The sequence below is a fragment of the Hoplias malabaricus genome, chromosome 12 (assembly GCF_029633855.1).
Source record: "Hoplias malabaricus isolate fHopMal1 chromosome 12, fHopMal1.hap1, whole genome shotgun sequence".
Taxonomy (NCBI): Eukaryota; Metazoa; Chordata; class Actinopteri; order Characiformes; family Erythrinidae; genus Hoplias; species Hoplias malabaricus.
Genome location: NC_089811.1, coordinates 35,466,799 through 35,476,182, shown reverse-complemented (window position 1 = coordinate 35,476,182; position 9,384 = coordinate 35,466,799).

The following is a 9,384-nucleotide window of genomic DNA, read 5'->3' as shown; positions in this document are numbered from 1 at the left end:
CACACACAGTCACTCACACACTTTTGAGTCGCCAATCCACCTACCAACGTGTGTTTCTGGACCGTGGGAGGAAACAGGAGCACCCGGAGGAAACCCATGCGGACAAGGGGAGAACACAGACAGTCACCCAGAGACAGTCCTCACAGACAGTCACCCGGAGAAGGGACTCGAACCCACAACCTCCAGGTCCTTGGAGTGGTGTGACTGCGACACTACCTGCTGCACCACTGTGCCGCCCCCAAGCTAACCAGTTATAAGCTGTAGCCAGTAGGTTTGCAAAGGGTTGTAAATTTACTGATAAATTTCCAGTATATTACCGTTAACTTTCCATGGATATTTTGGGAACTTTGGGAATTTATTGGAATTAATAGAAAATTCTGAATATTTTAAAGGAACTATATCACATCATAATGTTGTTGTTTTTTTGTCAACAGAAGACATGAAGGCATAGTACAAATAATAACTGACACCTGTGATGTCATAGTTGATGCACATTGTATTCTTCTGCTGAATAAAAAAGTGTAAAAACACTAAAGCTACCTATATATATATATATATATATATATATATATATATATATATATATAGGTAGCTAGCCTATGCTAGCCTTAGTAAGCTAACATCTTGCTAGCCTGCTAGCCTTGGTTAAATAGTCTCTTAAATGAAATTGCTTATTTATTCGTTCATTCATTCATTATCTGTAACCACTTATCCAGTTCAGGGTCGCGGTGGGTCAAGAGCCTACCTGGAATCATTGGGCGCAAGGCGGGAATACACCCTGGAGGGGGCACCAGTCCTTCACAGGGCAACACAGACACACACACATTCACTCACACACTCAAAACTACGGACACTTTTGAGTCGCCAATCCACCTACCAACGTGTGTTTTTGGACTGTGGGAGGAAACCGGAGCACGCAGAGGAAACCCACGCGGACACGGGGAGAACACACTCCTCACAGAAATTGCTTATTTAGGTTTTCTGATTTAGCAGATAGCAAGTAACTGTGAGATTACACCTTATAGTTGCTTAAATATTTTAATGCTATTACAGTCAATAAAAATATGAAACTTCTCAAAACATACCTGAATTTAGGTAGTCCTTTGGTCCAAATGTGTGCTTTCAGTAGGTGAGTGTCAGGTTTCTAGAAATCATCTGGACAAATGCTGTACATGTCATGGAGGATTGAACAGAGCAGGGGGTATGGTCTCAATAGCCCTTCAGTGTGTAATGTGCCATGTGCCTGGGATTGAGGAGCAGCTTTGCTATTTAACTGTTTTGGTATCATATCTAATTATTTTAGCCAAGATTATGCTTCAGTATATTTTTTACCAACTATATGTAAGTTTCTCACTTTTAGCTTTGAATATTCACATTTTATTCCCATTAATTCTTGTTAATTCATATAATCACCAATTAAATCCTGTTAATTACCCTGGAAAATTTCCCAACTTTGCAAATTCCTGGAATTTTGCAACCCTAGTGCCCAGCAATGTTCAGAGGACTATTGAACACAACAGCTGGAAGTTCAGCAGCGCATACAACAATCAGGTCAAGTCAAGTGTTTTTTTTTTTATTGTCATTTCAACCATATTTAATGGTGCACAGTACACAGTGAAATAAAACAACGTCCCTACAGGACCCAGGTGGTACATAGAACCACAAACTACACAGTACAATATAAAGTGCACGTGTGCAGTAGCATGTACAATAAATATGTGAGAAAATACAATAGATATGCAAGACAGTTTACGATAAAATAAACAATAAATAAAGGGAGGGAACAGTGCAGTTAGCCCACTGGTAGTAGGAGCATTAAGGTGCAGTTACGTCCATTCTGGTATAACTCTAAACACTGTATTTAGCAGCAGTTTTTTGTCCAGTTGGTATAAAAATAAACAACAGGTAGCAGACAATGGTGCAAAACGACAAGTTGTCATATTGAGACAAGGCTACTGAAACTTTCTAGACCACAATCAGGAAGTGTTGGCACTGGGTGCCTTCCTCATTATGCTTTTCCAGAGGCTTCTAGTTACGTGCTCTGCTAACTTCACCCAGCGGTGAGATCCTGCAGACTTTCAACTCCAAACAAGCCCCGGTCATGTTCGATTGTTCATGTTTTTTCACCTTTAACATACTGTATGTGAGCTGTAGCTTAAGTTAAAAAGTAGATATTGAGTCCCTGCAAATACCAAAGGCCCTAAATTAAATTTTCAGAGGTGATGTCCACATCACCTGTGATAACTGCATAGGCAAATACTAATTTCACAATCAGCTCCACATTCCATCTGTGGCTTTTTACTTCCCCACTGACTTTTTTTTTTTCAAACAGCCAGCTGAACATTTGTTCGCTTCATAATTCTTTGTAATTCTAATAACTTCCTTTCAGAAACTCATATAGATACACACACCTAACCGCACGTGGTCACATGGTCTAATTCTGCTTAAATCAATTCATCTAGACAGAAGGAGTAAAGTTGATTTTCTCTTAAAATGTAGTTCATTTTTTCAGAGGACTATTAAAATTTTATCTTATTTATATCATTTGTGAGGGAGGACCTTTAAAATAGCTACACAATAAAAATAGGAATCACAAAAAAATTAGGAAGATCAAATTTAAATTTGCAGACTCTGGTGACAGCATGAATTAAATAAACGTTTAGTTGTAAATTGTTAACCCAATTTTCTCCCATTCTCACTCACTTTCTAACAATCCCCATTATACAGTGACCAAGCCGGGAGGGTGAGGCCTACCATATTCTTCCTCCAAGGCATGTGATGTTGCCACCTTTTTTTTTTTTTTTTACCCAAACAGCTGCTTATGTAAAGTAACAGCTTAACACATTCAGAGGAGAGCACAAATCACCTAATTCCGCTATGACAGCAAGCATAAAACATGCTTTAGCTGAGCGATGAGTGTAAACAGAAGGGAGAGTGAATCCAACTCTGCTTTCTTGGATTCCCAGCCACAGGTGGTTGTGGCGTTAGGAACTTCTGATCTTCTGATAAAAGGGTCAACGTTGCACTTGGAGAGACCCATTTGTTTTTCATTCATTCATTCATTCATTCATTCATTCATTTATTATCTGTAACCCTTATCCAGTTCAGGTTCGCAGTGGGTCCAGAGCCTACCTGGAATCATTGGGAACAAGGCAGGAATACACCCTGAAGGGGGCACCAGTCCTTCACAGGGCAACACACACACACTCACACATTCACAGACACACCTACAGACACTTTTGAGTCGCCAAGCCACCTACCAATGTGTGTTTTTGGACTGTGGGAGGAAACTGGAGCACCCGGAGGAAACCAACGCGGACACACCACACTCCTTACAGACAGTGACCCAGAGGAAACCCACGCACACACAGAGAGAACACACCACACTCCTCACAGACAGTCACCCGGAGAAAACCCACACAGACACAGGGAGAACACACCATACTCCTCACAGACAGTCACGCAGAGGAAACCCACACAGACACAGGGAGAACACACCACACTCCTCACAGACACTCACCCAGAGGAATCCCACGCAGACACAGGGAGAACACACCACACTACTCACAGACAGTCACCTGGAGGAAACCCACGCAGACACAGGGAGAACACACCACACTCCTCACAGACAGTCACCTGGAGTGGGAATTGAACTCAAAACCTCCAGGTCCCTGGAGCTGTGTGACTGCGACACTACCTGCTGCACCATCGTGCCAACCCCCATTTGTTTTGTTTTCTTTACATATATGTTGCAGCCATGTGGTCTCACATGTGAAGAGATGCTGTTGTGTATTTATCTGTTCAGTGAACATCGCATAATATATTTGCAAAGCCTGTAAGACCAGAGGCCAGAGATGTAGACAGGGCAGCTGTGGACATGTTTTTCATAAGCCTCTATGACTCATACCATGTTTGCCGTTACCATCACACATTTCACGCTTCATGAAAATCCTCAGATCAAGAAAGAACCACTGATTCCTAAGATTTCCTCAAACAGGAAAAAAGCACTGAGGATCCACCGTACACAGAAATGATCTGAAGATATATAAGAAAGCTACTGATGGGACATCACAGCTCATGATGCAGCATTTCTCTGTGCTGTCTGCACGGGCCACATTTGTCAAATGAGACAGCATGAAGCCGGAAGCCAGTTTTGCGTTCCTAAAGGTAACAGCACTGAGGCTGGTTGTGCAAAGCAGGCAGTGAGACAGATCAGCCAGCAGAGGTCACACAAGCACCAGTCTTAAGCACAAATGAATCTGCAGAGGGGAATTTTATAGCCATACTTATCTTACAATGTGACAATATGCTATTGTTTCCACAATGCCTTGCCTGTGTGGTATAAGCGAAACAACACAAGTCAGTAAAAAGAAAATAAAAGCTACATATAGTTCTTTTTTTTTTAATGATGTATTTATTATTGGTGAGAATCCAATTCAGGGTCTTGGTGGGTCCAGAGCCTACCCGGAATCACTTGGTGCACGGTGGGCACACACGCTGGAGGGGGCGCCAGTCCTTCACTGGGCGACACACACTCACACATACGGACAGTTTTTCATGAGTCGCCAATGCACCTACCAACGTGTGTTTTTGGACTGTGGGAGAAAACCCAAACAGACACAGGGAGAACACGCTACACTCCTCACAGACTGTCACCTGGAGGAAACCCACGCACACACAGGGAGAACACACCACACTCCTCACAGACAGTCACCCGGAGGAAACCCACGTAGACACAGGGAGAACACACCACACTCCTCAGAGACAGTCACCCGGAGGAAACCCATGCAGACACAAAGAGAACACACCACACTCCTCACAGACAGTCACTCGGAGGAAACCCACGCACACACAAAGAGAACACACCACACTCCTCACAGACCGTCACCCGGAGGAAACCCACACAGACACAAAGAGAACACACCACACTCCTCACAGACAGTCACCTGAAGCGGGACTAGAACCCACAGCCTCCATACCCCTGGAGCTGTGTGACTGCGACTTTTCATCACAAGATCACTAGTCCACATCCTGGTGATCTCTGCCTCAGCCTTCTCTCTCCCATCACTCAGCATGATGCTAGCCAACACAGGTATGTTTTAGATAAGAGAGTTTAGATAAGTGTGTTCAGCTGTCCAGTGGTGTCAGTTTCCTATAGTAGCAGTAGTTGGCTTCATGTCTCAGAGGAAGCATGTACTAGTCTTTACTCTTCAAGCCTGCTAGCTGTGTATGACTGGGCGAGATTATTGGGAATAAAATTTGGTTTAAAAAATTGTGGTCTAGCAATTGTCATCTTTAGGAATATCTTTTATGTTGTATATAATATAAAATGTTATATATTTATAAATTCTATATTTACTCTACTACCATGTTTGCACCATTCAAAACAAAGTGTAACTGGACAGCTTCTGGTCTTTGTTGACTGAATTGTCATTTGCATAAACCATCGATAAATCTTTGTTAGCGCTCACAGCTTAAGTTGTGTGATGGACTCGGCTACAGACAGCCACACTGTGAAAATTCCACAAACTCTGGTCAAGAGAGAAAAGATGTAAACAGCGAGGAACACAAAACAGAAAGCAGTAAAAAGTCTTGGGTTTTGGGTTGGAGAAACCGCTGGCAGTAAAAGAAGCCAGTGGAGGATTGGCAGGTATAAGCTATCTCTGCGGGACACTGGGAGCAACCCAGGCTCTCACACGCACAGCCGGCTCTCCTCCTCCCTGCACCTCACATTCGTGATCTCAGCTTGTTTTCACTTTTAGTGTTTTCTATATAAAAACGCAGGGCTTTGCCCTGTGGAGTTTGACCCAGCAGTTTAGTGTGTGTGGTCATAAACACGAACACAGAATTGAGTGAGAGGTTTGAGAGAGAAAGAGAGAGAGGGACGGAGGGAGGGATAGAGGGGAAGGGGCTTCTCAGCATAGACTGAACTTTTCACCAGTCTCCCAGGCTTGTGTATTGGTCCCCACCAACAGTTTGGCCCAATTAGCCTGTACTGACCAGCTCTATAGATCAGCGTGTGTCTCCCCGGGGCTTCAGCCTGCCACTGCGTCTGCTCCATCCTCTGCTCAGTGCGTGGAGATCTGGGGGAAATTGGTTAATACAGGGGTGATTTAATAAGACAAGCATTGCATAGGAATCGCAAGAATGTCCCACACCCATGACCATGTGTTTCTAATTCTTAAGCCTATTAACAAACCAGTGTTAAAGAAATTAAAACCTTTCAAGGGTCCTCAGTAGTTGCAAATAGGCCCAGCTTTACAGGGGCCAGTCTGTGCTCCTTTACTGGATCCTTCTGGTTTTCTTAAACACATTTACGCGTGAATGTCTCTGTGTGGAACTTCATAAAGAACAGTTTCCTGCTCTCAGCTGTGCACGTGCTGATCCTTTTAGTCATTTACCGCATTCTCTCACACTGCTGTGTCACACCGTGTCCCCTCAGCTCTGCTGGAGTGCGCTTTCAATTCTTCATGTTGCTGAATCAGCAGCACCAGCTGTTCTCCTGCAAGGAATTGGGATCTAACACACAACTTGTAACGTGTCAAAAATAAGTGTAAGCAGAGGGTAGACATTTTTGGAAGGCGTTTATCAAAGTCCTGTCATGTGACAAGCCCACATCACTAGGATCTCTAACTTATACCACAGTCTACGTCGTCTTTGCTGTTGAGCAACTACAGTATTATTAAAGAGGAGGTTGAAAAACACTATAAGATGTAGCCACACACTCATCCAACTATTATTTTAGAATAAACAGGTCCTCCTTTTGCTGGAGAAACAGTTTCCACTCGTCTGAGAAGACTTTACAGTACGTGGATTTGATGACATTCAGCGTTTAGGGAGCATTAAAGGTTCCACGCACTGATGATGGGTTGTGGATCACTAACACAGGGTATAAGGGGTCGAACAAAGTATGCACAGCAACAGTGCTCCAGTACGGTCAGTGAGTGTAGATACAAAAGGTGGTCATAATGGTATAGCTATGGTAATACCACGTTATGCACATTTCTACGAAGATGCTGAATGGCTGTGTGGAGATTTCAACTCCACACTGGGCGGGTTTGTCTAGAGCAGCAGTGGTCCTGCCGAGAGGGGAACAGTCAGGTGAAAAAAGACTTTAGACAGAGTCTGACAGGAAGCAGCTGCTCCTTGTCCGAGACAGAGACCATGGCAGAGTCCGGAGAATCCTCAAGAGACAAAGAAATCACACACGTGGCTATATCAGAACATGCTATGTACTTATACTCTACTCTTGGCCTTGTGTAAGGCTCTTACTTGTTTATATTTTCATAATCAGTCACCAGGATTCAGCTTGTTCTCCTGGTTCTTCTCCGTCTGCTGGGAAATAAAAACAGGCTCTCTCCTTCCATGTTACTTGTCAGAGACACAGAATGCGGATGACAGGTTTGGCAAGTTGATTTGCCAGACAGGGTAACATTATATGCTCATATCTTATTACCTATGACTCTTATTACAGCATTAGTCACAGGCACCGCTCACACAGTCACAAGGCTCTGAGCTTCATATATATATATATATAGACAGGGACTTGGGTTCAGTTCCCTGATTAGGTGAAAACACCATGCTTGGGCAACACCCCTAATTACAGCATAAAGATGCCTTCATCAATAGAAGAGTGTGTGCCAAATGCTGTATATGTAAATTGTGTTCTCTCAAGCAGAGGGTCCCAGCCACTGAGGCACAGATCCACAACGGCCCGAAGATACTGCTGCCTTTTTCACCCGCAAATGTGTGAGCCTGGGTGTTCAAGGCATCATTCTTTCATTCATTCGTTATCTATAACCAATTATCCAGTTCAGGGTCGCGGTTGGTCCAGAGCCTACCTGGAATAATTGGGCGCAAGGCGGGAATACACCCTGGAGGGGGCGCCAGTCCTTCACGGGGCAACACAGACACACACACACACATTCACTCACACACTCACACCTACGGACACTTTTGAGTCACCAATCCACCTACCAACGTGTGTTTTTGGACTGTGGGAGAAAACCGGAGCACCCGGAAGAAACCCACGCAGACACAGGGAGAACACACCAACTCCTCACAGACAGTCACCCGGAGGAAACCCATGCAGACACAGGGAGAACACACCACACTCCTCACAGACAGTCACCCAGAGGAAACCCACGCAGACACAGGGAGAACACACCACACGCCTCACAGACAGTCACCTGGAGGAAACCCATGCAGACACAGGGAGAACACACCACACGCCTCACAGACAGTCAGCCGGAGGAAACCCACGCAGACACAGAGAGAACACACCACACTCCTCACAGATAGTCACCCGGAGGAAACCCACGCAGACACAGGGAGAACACAACAAACTCCTCACAGACAGTCACCCGGAGGAAACTCACGCAGACACAGAGAGAACACACCACACTCCTCACAGATAGTCACCCGGAGGAAACCCACGCAGACACAGGGAGAACACAACAAACTCCTCACAGACAGTCACCCGGAGGAAACCCACGCAGACACAGGGAGAACACACCACACGCCTCACAGACAGTCAGCCGGAGGAAACCCACGCAGACACAGGGAGAACACACCACACTCCTCACAGATAGTCACCTGGAGGAAACCCACGCAGACACAGGGAGAACACAACAAACTCCTCACAGACAGTCACCCGGAGGAAACCCACGCAGACACAGAGAGAACACACCACACTCCTCACAGACAGTCACCCGGAGGAAACCCACGCAGACACAGGGAGAACACACCACACGCCTCACAGACAGTCAGCCGGAGGAAACCCACGCAGACACAGGGAGAACACACCACACTCCTCACAGATAGTCACCCGGAGGAAACCCACGCAGACACAGGGAGAACACAACAAACTCCTCACAGACAGTCACCCGGAGGAAACCCACGCAGACACAGGGAGAACACACCACACTCCTCACAGACAGTCACCCGGAGGAAACCCACGCAGACACAGGGAGAACATTAATCACAGGGAGAGTTTCATTAATCTTGTGCAAAATAAATTTGCTGTATGAGATTCACTGCACTTTTCTAAACCAGACCAAATGGGGACTTAGCAGAATGAGCACAAAATTGTTCACAAGCACATGAGATACACATCAGTACTGATAATATGAGCATGAGTGTGAGCAGCTTGAACCTAACTGTGCACATATTTATTTGGCACAAGAGCAAGGCAAATCCAGAAAGAGTTTTCTCACATTTTACCATGGCCACAGCAAAAAAAGACACAACACAAAGTTAAAAAATTCCTCACAATTACAATTCTCACAAAAATGGTTTACTCCACCTTGGATAAGAATACAACACTGTGTTGTTTGTGGTGTTTAAAAATGCATAGTGTAAGACATACACATGGCAATGGCAGTG